Genomic DNA, 13890 nt, shown 5'->3' on the forward strand with positions numbered 1-13890 from the left:
ATAGAAAAGATCACAGGACTGACCCCAAAGAAGGGTGAGCTGCAAAAGGCAGAAGCAGGTAACTCATCTGGTGGAGCTGAGAGACCACAGTGAAGATGGTGCAAAAATCACAATGTCGGAATTAGGAAATGTGATTTTTTAAAAAAAAAATTCCCAGCCCTAGTCAAGGGATTTATTACAGTTCTCTCTCATGTGGATTTTCTGATGTCTAATAAGGTGTGAGCTCCGCCCGAAGCTTTTCCCGCACTCAGAGCACGTGTAGGGCGTTTCCCGTGTGTGGATTCTCTGATGTCTGATAAGGGTAGAGCTCCAATTGAAGCTTTTTCTGCACTCAGAGCACGTGTAGGGCTTCTTCCCAGTGTGGATTCTCTGATGTCTGATAAGGACAGAGCTCTGATTGAAGCTTTTCCCGCACTCAGTGCACATGTAGGGCGTCTCCCCTGTGTGGATTCTCTGATGTCTGATAAGGTGAGAGCTCTGATTGAAGCTTTTCCCGCACTCAGCGCATGTGTAGGGCGTCTCCCCTGTGTGGATTCTCTGATGTCTGATAAGGGCAGAGCTCCAATTGAAGCTTTTTCTGCACTCAGAGCATGTGTAGTGTCTCTCTTCCAAGTTGATTCTGTCGCTTGTTATAAGGTCTGAGTGGCTACTAAAGTTTTCCTCTGGCCTCTGCTGAGCCTCACAGGCTTTTGTTTTCTCTGGGAGTGCATAGCTCCCGGAAACATTCCCTTTGGATCTTCCTGATAAAGTTCCATGTGGTTCTCCTTGCTCAGCATCTTGCTGATGGGGTTTCTCCTCCTCATTCTGACTCACCATTCCATCGCCTGATGGGAGACAGAGAGAATCCAGGCATAGATCACTACCTGCACCGGAAAGAAAGAAAATCTCAGAGAGAGGAATGGTAAAAGGGATGAACAATCCAAAATAAGTGTGGGAGAAATCAAACCTATCAGGTGCTGATTTTCCCCAAACCCTTCCACAGAGGAGAGAGGAAGGGGTCAGTTTTGGTCTGCATCTCACGAGAACTCTCAGGGGAAAGCGAGATCGGGGAGCGACCTGCTGCTAGTTGTCAGTCAGAATAGGAGGGAAGCCATGAGTCACATCTGCCATAATGATTCCACATCTGCAGGGAACAATCCTGAACTTGGAGAGCTCACTGGATCTTTGTAGGGCATCCCAAATGTTTCCTGCATTCCCGCACAGTTTTTGAGTTGGTTTAATCAATTCCTCACCTGTGAAAGCTGCTCTTGGAAGCACTTCTTTCTCAGAGCCCTGGAGGTCTGGGACCCACGGCTCTTCCCCTCGTTCCAGCTGGGAGATCACATCAGGTGTGGAATTTGGAAACCCTACTGCAGGTAAAGAAAACGAGGGATGTCAGTGGAATTTGTGGGATACTAGGCACAAAGAATATTCCATGGTTTTAACCCCCAGCTCATTTTTAAGCAGTAACATCCCAAGGCCAGCTTCCTTGGCTCAAAGTGGCAGGAGAGTTATTATTATTATAAATCATATTCGTTACCTTAGTGCCTAAGGACCAACTAACAGTGGGTCCCCATTGTGCTTGGCAAAGTACAAACAGAGAACAGTAGATGGCCCATGCCCTGAAGAATTTACAATCTGAATAGACAAGACAGACACAGAGTGGGGGAAGGGGTAGAACCCACTGTTAGAATAGAGATATTCAGGCCTGCCTGTAAAGCTTATACTTTAAGAACTTAGGTGTATTTTTATCACTTAGCTACTTACAGGAGTATGAAAACAAAGAAACAAAATCACTGTGTGTATTTGTAAGGGCCTTCTCTTACTGTGACCGTCTGAGGCCTTGTTCTTAGGCTAAGGCCTTTGGTTAAGCAGCAGGGGCAGCCATAAGCTGGGAAGCGAAGGGTCACATCCTCACATCCCAAATCAGTCACACTGAAAAAGACGGTTACTCACCGTTTTAAATGTTCTTTGAGATGTGTTGCTCATATCCATTCCAGTCGTGCCGTGTGCACGCTCGTCAGAAGTTTTTTACCCTAGCAACACTTGGTGGGTCAGCTGGGCACTGCTATAGCGCCGGATATATACCCCGCCGACCCATCCACTCCTCAGTTCCTTCTTGCCGGCTACTCTGACAGTGAGGAAGGAGGGCAGGTGTGGAATGGATATGAGCAACACATCTCGAAGAACAACAGTTACAACCGTGAGTAACCGTCTTTTCTTCTTCGAGTGCTTGCTCGTATCCATTCCAGTTAGATGATTCCAAAGCCTTACCTAGGTGGTGGGGTCGGAGTGAGACGTCGCAGAATGCAAAACTGCTGAGCCAAAGGCTGCATCGTCTCTGGATTGTTGGACCAATGCATAGTGTGAGGCAAAGGTGTGAATCGATGACCAGGTAGCCGCCCTACGTATTTCCTGGATGGGGACATGAGCCAGGAAGGTGGTAGAAGAGGCCTGCGCCCGTGTAGAATGGGCGGTGAGATGTCCAGCGGGAACGTGAGCCAGTTCGTAGCACATTCGTATGCAGGATGTTACCCAAGATGAGATCCGTTGGGAAGAGACCGGCATGCCCTTCATGCGGTCTGCCACCGCTACAAAGAGCTGAGGTGAATGCCGGAAGGGTTTTGTTCGCTCCATATAAAAGGCGAGAGCCCTACGGATATCCAAAGTATGTAGCTGTTGTTCCCGGCGCGATGAGTGCGGCTTCGGGAAAAAAACTGGGAGGAAGATGTCTTGATTGACATGAAAAGCAGACACCACCTAAGGGAGGAAAGAGGGGTGTGGCCGCAGGTGTACCGTGTCCTTATGGAAGACCGTATAAGAGAGATCAGCCGTCAATGCATGAAGCTCCGAAACTCGCCTCGCCGAGGTGATAGCGACGAGGAAACCCGTCTTCCATGAAAGGTAGAGCAGGGAACAGGTGGCCATAGGCTCGGAGGGGGCTCCCATAAGCTTGGTCAACACCAGGTTTAGATCCCAGGTGGGGGCTGGGCGACAGACTTGGGGGTACAACCGTTCCAGTCCCTTAAGGAACCTGGAAACCATGGGGTGAGAGAAAATTGAACGGCCCCTTTCGCCTGGGTGGAAGGCGGAAATAGCTGCCAGATGAACCTTTATAGAAGAGACCACTAGGCCCTGCTCTTTGAGGGACCAGAGGTAATCCAGGATAGTAGGGATGGAAACCTGTCCTGGGACCAAGTTATTCTGATCGCACCGGAACGAGAAACGCTTCCACTTAGCAAGATAAGTCGTCCTAGTGGAAGGCTTCCTACTTTCCAAGAGGACCTGTTGTACCGAAGCAGAGCAGCAGAGCTCGGATTGGTTCCACCACGCAGGAGCCATGCAGTGAGATGAACGGACTACAGGTTTGGGTGGTGAAGTCTGCCGAAGTCCTGCATTATGAGATCCGGCCACAATGGCAGGGGAATCGGATCCGCCACTGAGAGGTCGAACAACAGGGTGTACCAATGCTGCCTCGGCCATGCTGAAGTGATGAGGATCAAGTTGGCTCTGTCCCTGCGGAGTTTGAGCAGGACTCTGTGAACGAGGGGAAACGGCGGAAAGGCATAACATAGGTGCCTTGTCCACGGGAGGAGGAACGCGTCTTAGAGGGAGCCCGGGGAGCGTCCTTGGAAGGAGCAGAACACCTGGCATTTCCTGTTCTCTCGGGAGGCAAAGAGGTCTATGCGGGGAAAGCCCCAACTCCGGAAGACGGAATAGATGACGTCGGGACGGATCGACCACTCGTGAGACAGGAAGGACCTGCTGATGCGATCTGCCAGAGTGTTCTGGACTCCTGGGAGAAAAGACGCTACCAAATCGATTGAATGGGCTATGCAAAAGTCCCACAGGTGAGTGGCTTCTTGACAAAGGAGGGAGGAGCGCCCCCCCCCGCTTGTTTATGTAATACATGGTCGTCGTGTTGTCCGTGAACACGGATACACAGCGGCCTTGGAGATGGACCCGAAACACCTGGCATGCTAGACGGACTGCCCTCAGCTCCTGCACATTGATATGCCGGGTCAGCTCCTGGGGCAACCAGAGGCCTTGAGTGTGTTCCCGAGGTGGGCACCCCAACCCAGAGACGATGCGTCTGTGGTTAGTGCCACCGAGGGTTGGGGAGGGTGGAACGGCATCCCTGCGCAAACTACAGTGGGGTCCAGCCACCAGGTGAGGGAGTCGAGAACCGTCCTGGGGATAGTGATCACCGAATCTATATTGTCTCTGTGTGGACGGTATAGAGAAGCAAGCCAGGTTTGGAAGCACCGAAGTCGCAGTCTCACGTACTTGGTCACAAAGGTGCAGGACGCCATGTGACCTAATAGACCGAGGCAGTTGCGCACCAGGAAATGCCAGGTGTTGTCGGGAAGGATTGAAAACTTCAAATGATCGAAGACATTGCCTGAAACCGTGGCAGAGGAAGGCAGGCCCTGGCCAGATTGGAGTCCAGAACTGCTCCCATAAAGTCTATTCTCTGCGTTGGAGTCAGGGTAGACTTTTCTACGTTGATCATGAGGCCGAGCCTCCCAAAGAGGTCTTTGACGACACACAGGTGCTGTGATACTTGCAACTGGGAAGTCCCTCGAATGAGCCAATTGTCGAGGTACGGGTAGACGTGTATTCGATGATGGTGGAGGGAGGCAGCTACTACGGCCATACATTTGGTGAAGACTCTTGGGGCCGTAGAAAGACCGAAGGGAAGCACCGTGAACTGGAAGTGTTGTTGGTTGACCACAAACCTGAGATACCGTCTGTGCGGCGGGTAAATGGCGATGTGGAAATACGCGTCCTTCATATCGAGGGCAGCATACCAGTCTCCCGGATCCAGGGATGGGATGATGGTCCCCAGGGATACCATGCGGAACTTGAGCTTTATCATGAATTTGTTGAGTTCTCGCAGGTCCAGGATTGGTCGTAGACCCCCCTTTGCCTTGGGGATTAAAAAGTAGCGGGAATAGAACCCCTTACCCCTCATGCCCTCTGGCACCTCCTCTATGGCTCCCAGATTTAGGAGCGCATGGACCTCTTGTAAGAGAAATTGCTCGTGAGAGGGGTCCCTGAAGAGGGACGGGTAGGGAGGGTGGGATGGGGGTGGAGAAACAAATTGGAGGTGGTATCCCGTTTCCACCGTGCGGAGGACCCAACGGTTGGAAGTCAGCTGGGACCAGGCAGGGAGGAAATGGGAGAGGCGGTTGAAGAAGGAGGGAGAAGGATCCGGCAGGGAAACTGGTGGGCCGTCCTTGGACGTCCCATCAAAAGTTTTGTTTTGGCCCCGTAGGTGGTTTAGGGGGCGCTTGACTTTGGTTTCCCTGAGGGCCAGACTGTCTCCGCTGATTCCCCCTGCCGCGCCGTCTGGTCGTATCCTGACGCGGCCTAGATGGTTATAAGGGCGGTATGGTTGGGGCCTGAAGGACCTATGTTGGGTCACCGGCGTGTGCATACCCAACGAGCGCATTATGACTCGATTGTCCTTGAGGCTCTGCAACCTGGGGTTGGTTTTGTCCGAGAAAAGGCCCTGGCCCTCAAAAGGCAAATCCTGAATTGTCTGCTGCAATTCTGGGGGAAGGCCTGAATCTTGTAGCCAGGAGATGCGTCTCATCGTTACCCCGGATGCAAGCGTTCTGGCTGCGAGTCCGCTGCATCCAGAGAGGCCTGGAGGGAAGTTCTCACCACTTTTTTACCCTCCTCTAGTAGGGCCGTAAACTCTACGTGGGACTCCTGGGCAAAGAGTTCTGCAAACTTCCCCACAGACACCCACGTATTAAAATTATAACGACTTAGGAGGGCCTGCTGGTTTGCTACCCTAAGTTGGAGGCCTCCAGCCGAGTAGACCTTATGGCCTAGGAGGTCCATGCGCCTAGCCTCCTTCGCCTTAGGAGCCGGTGCATGCTGGCCATGACGCTCCCGTTCGTTCGTGGATTGGACAACCAGGGAGCAGGGAGGTGGGTGGGTGTAGAGATATTCGTACCCCTTTGCGGGGACCATATATTTTCTCTCTACTCCCCAGCTGTAGGTGTAATAGAAGCTGGGGATTGCCAAATTGTGTCTGCATTGGCTTGAATAGTGCGGATGAACGGGAGAGCCACTCGAAGGGGCGCATCCGCCGATAATATGTCTACGACAGGGTCCTCTATTTCAGCAACCTCCTCCACTGGCAAATTCATGTTTTGTGCTACTCTCCGCAAGAGGTCTTCATGGGCCCTGAGATCAATAGGCGGAGGACCAGAGGAGGATGTTCCTGCCACTGCTTCATCAGGAGAGGAGGAGGAGGAGAGGCCCGGTACCAACGGGTCCTGAGGTGGGTCATGGACCGGTGGAGCACCATCTGCATCCGGTGGAATCTCAGGGTCTGCAGATTGAAGTGGATCCTTGTCCGTGCCCGCGGGAGGAGGACGGCTCATTGTCGCTTCAGGAACCCTGTGCTCTGAGGGGCCGGAGCGTTGAGCCACAAGTTGGACACCTTGGGCCTCGTGATATGCCCACGGAGTCCAAAAGGCCCATCGATGAGGACCTTGCTCCTGGCTTTGTGCCTCTGGATGGTGGCACAGAATATCAGATGCCTGGTCCTGGTGGTAAGAAGCACTCCCAGCCTGGGACAACATTGACGTGCGTCTCGAAGGCCGCGGCAGGGCCGAGAGACCCTGGTAAGGTACCGCTATTGCTGATGTGTGGTCACGGGGCAGTACCGGTGAGCGGTACCAGTCTTGTCGGTGCCACAAACGAGACCGGGACCTTCTACCATGCCGGTGCCGGGAGGTCGACCGGGATCTCGAGTCCCTGTGGCAGGAGTGACTGCGGGACGCACGGTACCGAGATCGGTACCGAGAGCCGGATCGGTACCAGGAGTATCTGTCCGGTGACCGAGATCTTGAAAGTCTCTGCGAGTACGACCGGTACCGCGATGGAGAGCGGTGCCGGGACTGCGAGCGGTGCATGAATCGGGAACGGCGGGAGTGGGAACGTCTCCGAGACCATGACCCGGAAAGACGTCTCTCCGGTGAACCGACAGAAGGAGGCCTTATCAGGGCCGGCTTGCCGATGGATTGGATAACCCGCACCGGCGGTGCTGGGGGTTGAGGCTGCATCGACTCCGTCAGTGCGATGAGCTCTCTTGCCGTTGAGAAGGTGTCCAGCGTACAAGGGAGAGTGAGCTCGACCACAGCATGTGCCGGGGAGCTATGTGGCACCGGACTCAATGACCCTTGCGGTACCGGAATCGACGGTGCCGCGCTAGGCGGAGCTGCCAACTGCGGTGCCGGTGTTGGCAGTGCCGCAGCAGTTACCGGGGTCCGACGGATGGACTTTGATGTGCGCTCCTTCTGCGAGGATGGGGTCGGAGGAGTACGTCGTTTCCCAGTCAGGGAAAGGGAGCGGTGCCGGGGAGCCGGTGCCGGGAGTCCTTTTTGGTACTGAAGCGATCCGGTGCCAAAGGTGCGCTCCTCACCGATGCGGGTTGGGTGGACGGTGCCGGCACCGCAGGACTAAGGGCCAATTCCATAAGGAGCTGCTTTAGTCGGAAGTCCCGCTCCTTCTTCGTTCTTGGCTTGAACGACTTGCAATTTCGGCACTTGTCTGTCAGGTGGGATTCTCCTAAGCACTTTAGGCAGGAGTCATGAGGATCCCCCACCGGCATCGGCTTCTGGCACGCCGAGCAGGGTTTAAATCCCGGCACCTTGGGCATGAGCCCACACCGGGTCGGAGGAAAGAGGGCTACTCCCCCAATCCCCCGCTTAACTATATACACTAACTATGAAAAAAACATACTAAAACTAACTATAACTACAAGAACTTGAACTATATACACGATAAAGAGTAAATAACTCCAAGAAGCTAGGGATGTGGAGGTCAGCAAAGTCGCTCTCCACAGTTCCAACGACTGTCACGGGCGGTAAGAAGGAACTGAGGGGTGGATGGGTCGGCAAGTGTATATATCCGGCGCTATAGCGGCGCCACTCCAGGGGGCGCCCAGCTGACCCACCGAGTGTTGCTAGGGTAAAAATCTTCCGATGAGCGTGCACGCGGCACGCGCACACCTAACTGGAATGGATATGAGCAATCACTCGAAGAAGAACTATATTTACCCTGAGGATACAACCCCTGCTAGGGACAATAATGAACTGAGAGACCTCCCCAAGGGCTTTGTTGGGCATTCCAGATGTTTCCTTCAGGCACGTACAGATTCTGCGGTGGTTTAATGTTTCCTCACCTGTGCATGGAGATCTCAGGATCTCTCTTTCCTCTGAACCCTGGAGGTCTGGGACCCATGGCTCTTCCCCTTGTTCCAGCTGGGAGATCACATCACATTGGAAAACTAGAAACCCTGCTCAGATGAAAGAAAACAAAGGAGTTCAGTTGATTTCATAAGACTTGGTCATAAAAAAAACATTCTATTAATTTAACTTCAGTGCTTGGTGTGACCTGGTGGGCCAGGGGCAGTTCTCACTGAAAATGCCAAGATCAGGGCAGGCTGAAAAAGGGAGAACAGATGCTCCCAAAACTGCTGGTTAACACGGAAGTTAAACTCACTAACCAGTCACCAACTGTGCTTCTGATTCCCCACATGGGTTATCGAGAAGCTGAAAAAAGAAATACAGCCCCCTTCATTGCATCCCAGTTCTCCGACTCCTAATCAGCAGCGAGGTCCAGTACAGTGAGAGGTTATTTCAAAACTCTGCTCACATAAACAAAGTGTTCCTCTGACCCCAAAGGGTCAGCCACATCACCAGGTCAGTATAGGTTTGGATATTACCCAAAATTCCATCCTTCCAGACAATCCTTTAGCATCTAAACTAAAGGTTTAAACAAAAGAAAGACAGAAAGAAGTTAAATGGGAAAGCAGTCAGATACATTCCAAAATGGATATATCAGGTTCTTAGCAGTATTGGTGAGTTGCTGGCTTGAAAGTCTGTCTGGAACACATCCACAGCTTGGATGGGTCATTCACTCCTTTGTTCCAGGGTTCAGTTTGTAGAGAAGTTGCTCCAGAGGTAGGAAGGGGGATTGAAGACAAAATGGAGATGATGCAGCTGCCCTTTACATTCCTTTTGCCATGTGTCCTGTACTTCCTGTGTCCCAAACACAAGATTCACAGCACATGGCATGGAAAAGCCTTGGAGTTCTCAGTAGACAGGCATACCCCGGCATGTCTTGCTGACTCAATAGGTGTATCCCCTTGGTCCTTTCCATGGGCTCATTGTACAGCTGATGAACCTCAATGGGCCATCAAACAGGCTAGGTAGTGTTGATGTCAATATGTCTGGGGGTATCACCCAGAAACTCTGCACAAGTCTGGAAATACAGATACACCCTACATATCTATAACTCACAATACAAAGGTGATACAAACGTAGAAACAATATTATCATACTTGGCAAATCATGACATTTTTACTGACACCTTACATGGCATATCTAGCACGATTCATTGCAATTTTATCAGATTATATTATTATTTTATTATTAATACCAAAGTGTCTCACAATTCCGTACAGTGTCACACGTGGTAAACCAGTGAATTCCCAGGACCAGTTCCCCAGGTCCTTGAAGATGCCGAACACTGTGTCTATGAGGGATTGAAATACCCACATATCTGCTGGGAACACACACACAGACACTGTGTCAGTCTATACCCCTGTGTTCACGCTTCTAGAAAAGTATGATCAATTTTGTACACAGTATGGCTTGTGAGGTATCATTTCAAAATGCATAATCTTCTGAATATTATCCTCCAGTTAAAATGTGTAGTAACACTGTATGTAAAGTTATGAGATTTTACTGTATGATATTACTGAAAAAGTTACAATTCTGGGGAACACCCACAGACCAGTTCCTCAGAGACAGCAAGGCAAACAGCTGGTCAAACAGCCATTCTCCTGCAGGGGGAAGGTGTGAAGAAGACATTTACATTCCATCACAGGGACCTCCTGAAGCTGGTGTGGAAAACGACCACACGATTGATTTTGAATCAGCTCAGCCTGAGGCTCTTTTCTTGGTTAAAAGTGAGCAGGGGGCGACAGCTATTGGAATACTGTCCCCCTGAGCTAAAAATCACACAAGCCTTTTAAAGCTTAAAACCCCAAACAATGACACATACGTTGCATGTTAATTTCCTTATTTGGAATATATTGCAAAATATGATGCAGGTCAAAAGCAAGCTGAACAATCAGTTTTCCATATTCGGCCTTTCCTCTTATTGTTATTACACCTGGTGATATGGGAGCAAGACTCTGCATGTCTCAAGAAATGTCACTACCAACCTAGGCCATTTTCACATGCTGGGGTGCAATCCAGAGCAGTGAGGAGTTGTGTCATCTGTAATCCTGGGTGAGATTCAGTGTTCTGCTGCTGGAGCTCCCCTGTCTGGATACTCCCAGCCAGCATTCAAGGACGCACCGAGAGGTTCAGAGACAGAGAGAGTGTCCTGGGGAAGCTGGGAACAGGAAGCATGGGCTGGTGGGGTTCAGTGGAGAAAGGGAACAGGAAGGGCAGGGATATCACTGAATGCAGGATCTCAGCAGTGCTAGATGTCAGGATAGCACATAGTGCAGCCCATTGGAAAACATAATCCCAACTATACATACAGAATGATGGGGTCTAAATTAGCTGTTTCCACTCAAGAGATGGATCTTGGAGTCACTGTGGATAGTTCTCTGAAAACATCCACTCAATGTGCAGCAGCAGTGAAAAAAAGTGAACAGTGTTGGAAATAATTAAGAAAGGGATAGATACGACAGAATATATCATATATCATATTTCTAAAAACAGCAAATGAATCCATGATACACCCACATCTTGAATACTGCATGCAGATGTTGTCGCCCCATCTCAAAAAAAGATATATTGGAATTGGAAAAGGTTCAGAAAAGGGCAACAAAAATGATTAGGGGTATGGAACAGTTATGCCAGACCTAACCCCCAGTTTCACTTGAGCAAACAGGAGCTATTTGACACTGTGCGATACGGCTCCTGTGCTCTGTTCCCAAAGTGTTCTGCAGCAGGGGAGGGTCTCTGGTAGTGTGTGTGTGTCACTGGCATATTGGGGTGATGCTGAAACAGGACAGAGTAGAGGTGGCATGGGGGGGTGGCATGAACCATCTTTCTTCTTTTCCCCTTCCAAGAACCGAGGGGACAGGAACCCTTACCCAGCGAGGTCACAGTCTCATAGTTCTCCTGCATGACATCCCAGTAGACGGCTCTCTGAGCGGGGTCCAGCAGAGCCCACTCTTCCCTGGTGAAATGCACAGCCACCTCCTCGAAGGTCACCGGCCCCTGAAAGAGCAAGAGTCCAACACTCAGGACCTCTTTCCCCACTCACAGCCCCACTATTTGTGCCAGAGAGAAGGCAATCAAATGGAAGCTCTGGGTGGATCGCAGTCAACAAAGTCCCACCCCGACCCCGCTCAGCGTATCCAGCAAATACCAGGGTGAGGGGACGAAGAGAGAGCCCCTTGTCTCTCCCAGCAGATCCACCACACACCTACTAGCCACCGACTGATACAGGAGATGGAGCCCCTAGCAGGTCCAGGAAGAGCTCACTGGTAGGAAGCCCAATAACCTCCTCATTGTGAGGAGCAGGATATGAAGGGAGAGGCAGCTCCAATAAGCCTGACTCATGGGTGCCCCCTTCATATCTCACAGCAGCCGCTGGTTAGTGAGCTCAGGCTCCAGCACTGGGACTCTGGTCAGTTTGACTAGCTCCATGTAGGTGGGCTATTTTCTGTCTTCACAAATTAGGGCATTTCCACCTCCCAACCTCCTGGGTCTGTTCCTAGAATCTAGGCCACTTATTAAATAACTCCCAGCAGGTTTGCCACACCCTGGCCTCCTCCTTTCCCCACGCTGTGAATTTCCTGCCCCGCTCCAACCTCCAAACCAGACTGTGCAAACCTTCCCATCTCCAGTGTATTGGCTCTCCCTCTCCTCCAGCAGGAACCCACCAGCAACCCCCCGATAATCTCTACCTGAGTTGGCTCCACTGCAGCCATTTCTCTTCCCTGTCCCACGCCAGGCTGGGATGAGCTGGAGCAAAACATGGACGTCATTCTGCAGCCTGTCTGGGGGAGAAGGGCAGTTGTGGGCATTTCAGAACCGGTTTTAGTTAATTTCACATCATGATTCCCCCAGGCCCTTTCCCTGCAGACAGACACCCTAGATTCTGCCATGCTGGGAAATGCTCAATCTGTTTATTACAATGTAGACCTGGCCCCTCCTGCCAGGCTAAGCCCAGAGACATTTTTAACCTCCCTTCTCCCTCCCCTCACCCCGTAACAAAGTCTCTGAAAACAAGGCTAGAAAAGAGCAGAACCAAAGGAGTCACTGTGGGGGATTCCCTTGGACACTGACCCCACGGCAGCTACACCCCAGCAGGGGGAATATGGAGTCAGGAACTGGCTTTTCCTCTCTCTGATCCTTGTTTTGTCCACTGGAAAGTGGTTCTGCCCAGGGATGCAGCAATACATGTGTCTGGGTGGACTAGAGAGCTGGAAATCTCTCCCCCCTCATTTCTCCCACTGCCCCTTTCAGTCTCTCCTTCCCCGTCCTCTCTCCCTGCCCCTCTGGCTGGGAAGGTCCCATTCCTGGGGGCTTTGCTCTCCCAGGGCTGGATTTTCTCCTGGCAATTGCTACTGGTAGGAGAAATAGGGAGGGGCTGTTTGTGCAGAGTCACTTTCTTGCCAGTCCCCAGCACTTTCCCTGAGGTCTTTCAGTTACCTGGAGACTCTGGCTCAGAATTTAGTATTAACAGGGCCCAGGGCTGCCCTAGGGGGCTAGGACCAGCTGGAGAAAGTCATCCCCTGGGCTAGGCAGAGAAGCAGCTTTAATTAAGGTCACTTTCCAGCACAGAACCCCGCTGTTAGAAAAATAAGCCAAATACAAGCCTGCGAGCAAGACTAGGCCCTTAGCATAAGTAGAATCAAGGCCTTAAAGTGCAAGTAGAGAGAAAAAGCCTGTGTCAGCTATTATCAGTTTATGCTTGGTTTGTATTAATTCATGCTTATCAGTAAGGCCCACGCTTGGCGTAACATATGTGCAGCTGTCTTCACATGCTTATGGCAAAAAACAGTTAGCCTAATGGGTCACCTTCTCATGCGTGAAGCCAAAAGTAGTTAGTATGTTAGTATAGTAGGTCAAAGGAGATATCTTATGTCTTCCTTACAATGATAAATGTATCCGTGCAGCTGCACCCTTATCATGATGGATGTATCCGTGACAGTTATGCATATCTTGTTCCTTTTTGATTGATATATGTATTCTATGTACTCCAATATTCCCTATAGATACATTTACAGGGTCCATAAGGTTAGCCAAATAACATAATTAAGACGTCAACAAAGTTGTTTGTTTCGGGGTATAAAGGTAAGCCCCTCTGGCCATGTAAGGTGTGACTCTCTCGGGCATTAGCCGAGATGAGGACACCCGCTCAGCTGATCGGTCAATAAAGCTAATGGTACTTGTCTTCCTGGTCTTCCGTGCCTCCTTGGTGTAATTAGGTAAGCTCCGGGGAGAACGGGCCCTTTTGGCTAACACCGCTGGGGGAGCAGCAGCTGCTAAGCCTGGTCTCCCAGATCACAATGGAGGCTGCAGCGTCTGACCCAGGAAGCTGAACCCCAATATCCTGAGCAGAGAGGGACAGAGCGTTTGAGCAGCTTCCCTTTTTTAGCTCTCTGGGGAGAGCAGCTAATGAGAGCCCCTCCTCACAGGGAGAATTGCTGATCTCATTTTCCCCACTGTCTATCCGGAGTCACTCCTTGTCTTTCCATACAGTGACTCTGGATTAACAATGGTCTCAATGAAAACAGAGTTCAGAAAGAATGAATCCAGAATGCTGTGGAAGAGACCATTGTGCAGCAGTGCTGACCCCCCTCCCACCTCCCTCATCCCCCAGATCCAGGACAAGGACTGGACAATCTAGGAG

Source organism: Mauremys mutica, unplaced genomic scaffold (genome assembly GCF_020497125.1).
Source record: "Mauremys mutica isolate MM-2020 ecotype Southern unplaced genomic scaffold, ASM2049712v1 Super-Scaffold_1427, whole genome shotgun sequence".
In the NCBI taxonomy this organism is placed as follows: domain Eukaryota; kingdom Metazoa; phylum Chordata; order Testudines; family Geoemydidae; genus Mauremys; species Mauremys mutica.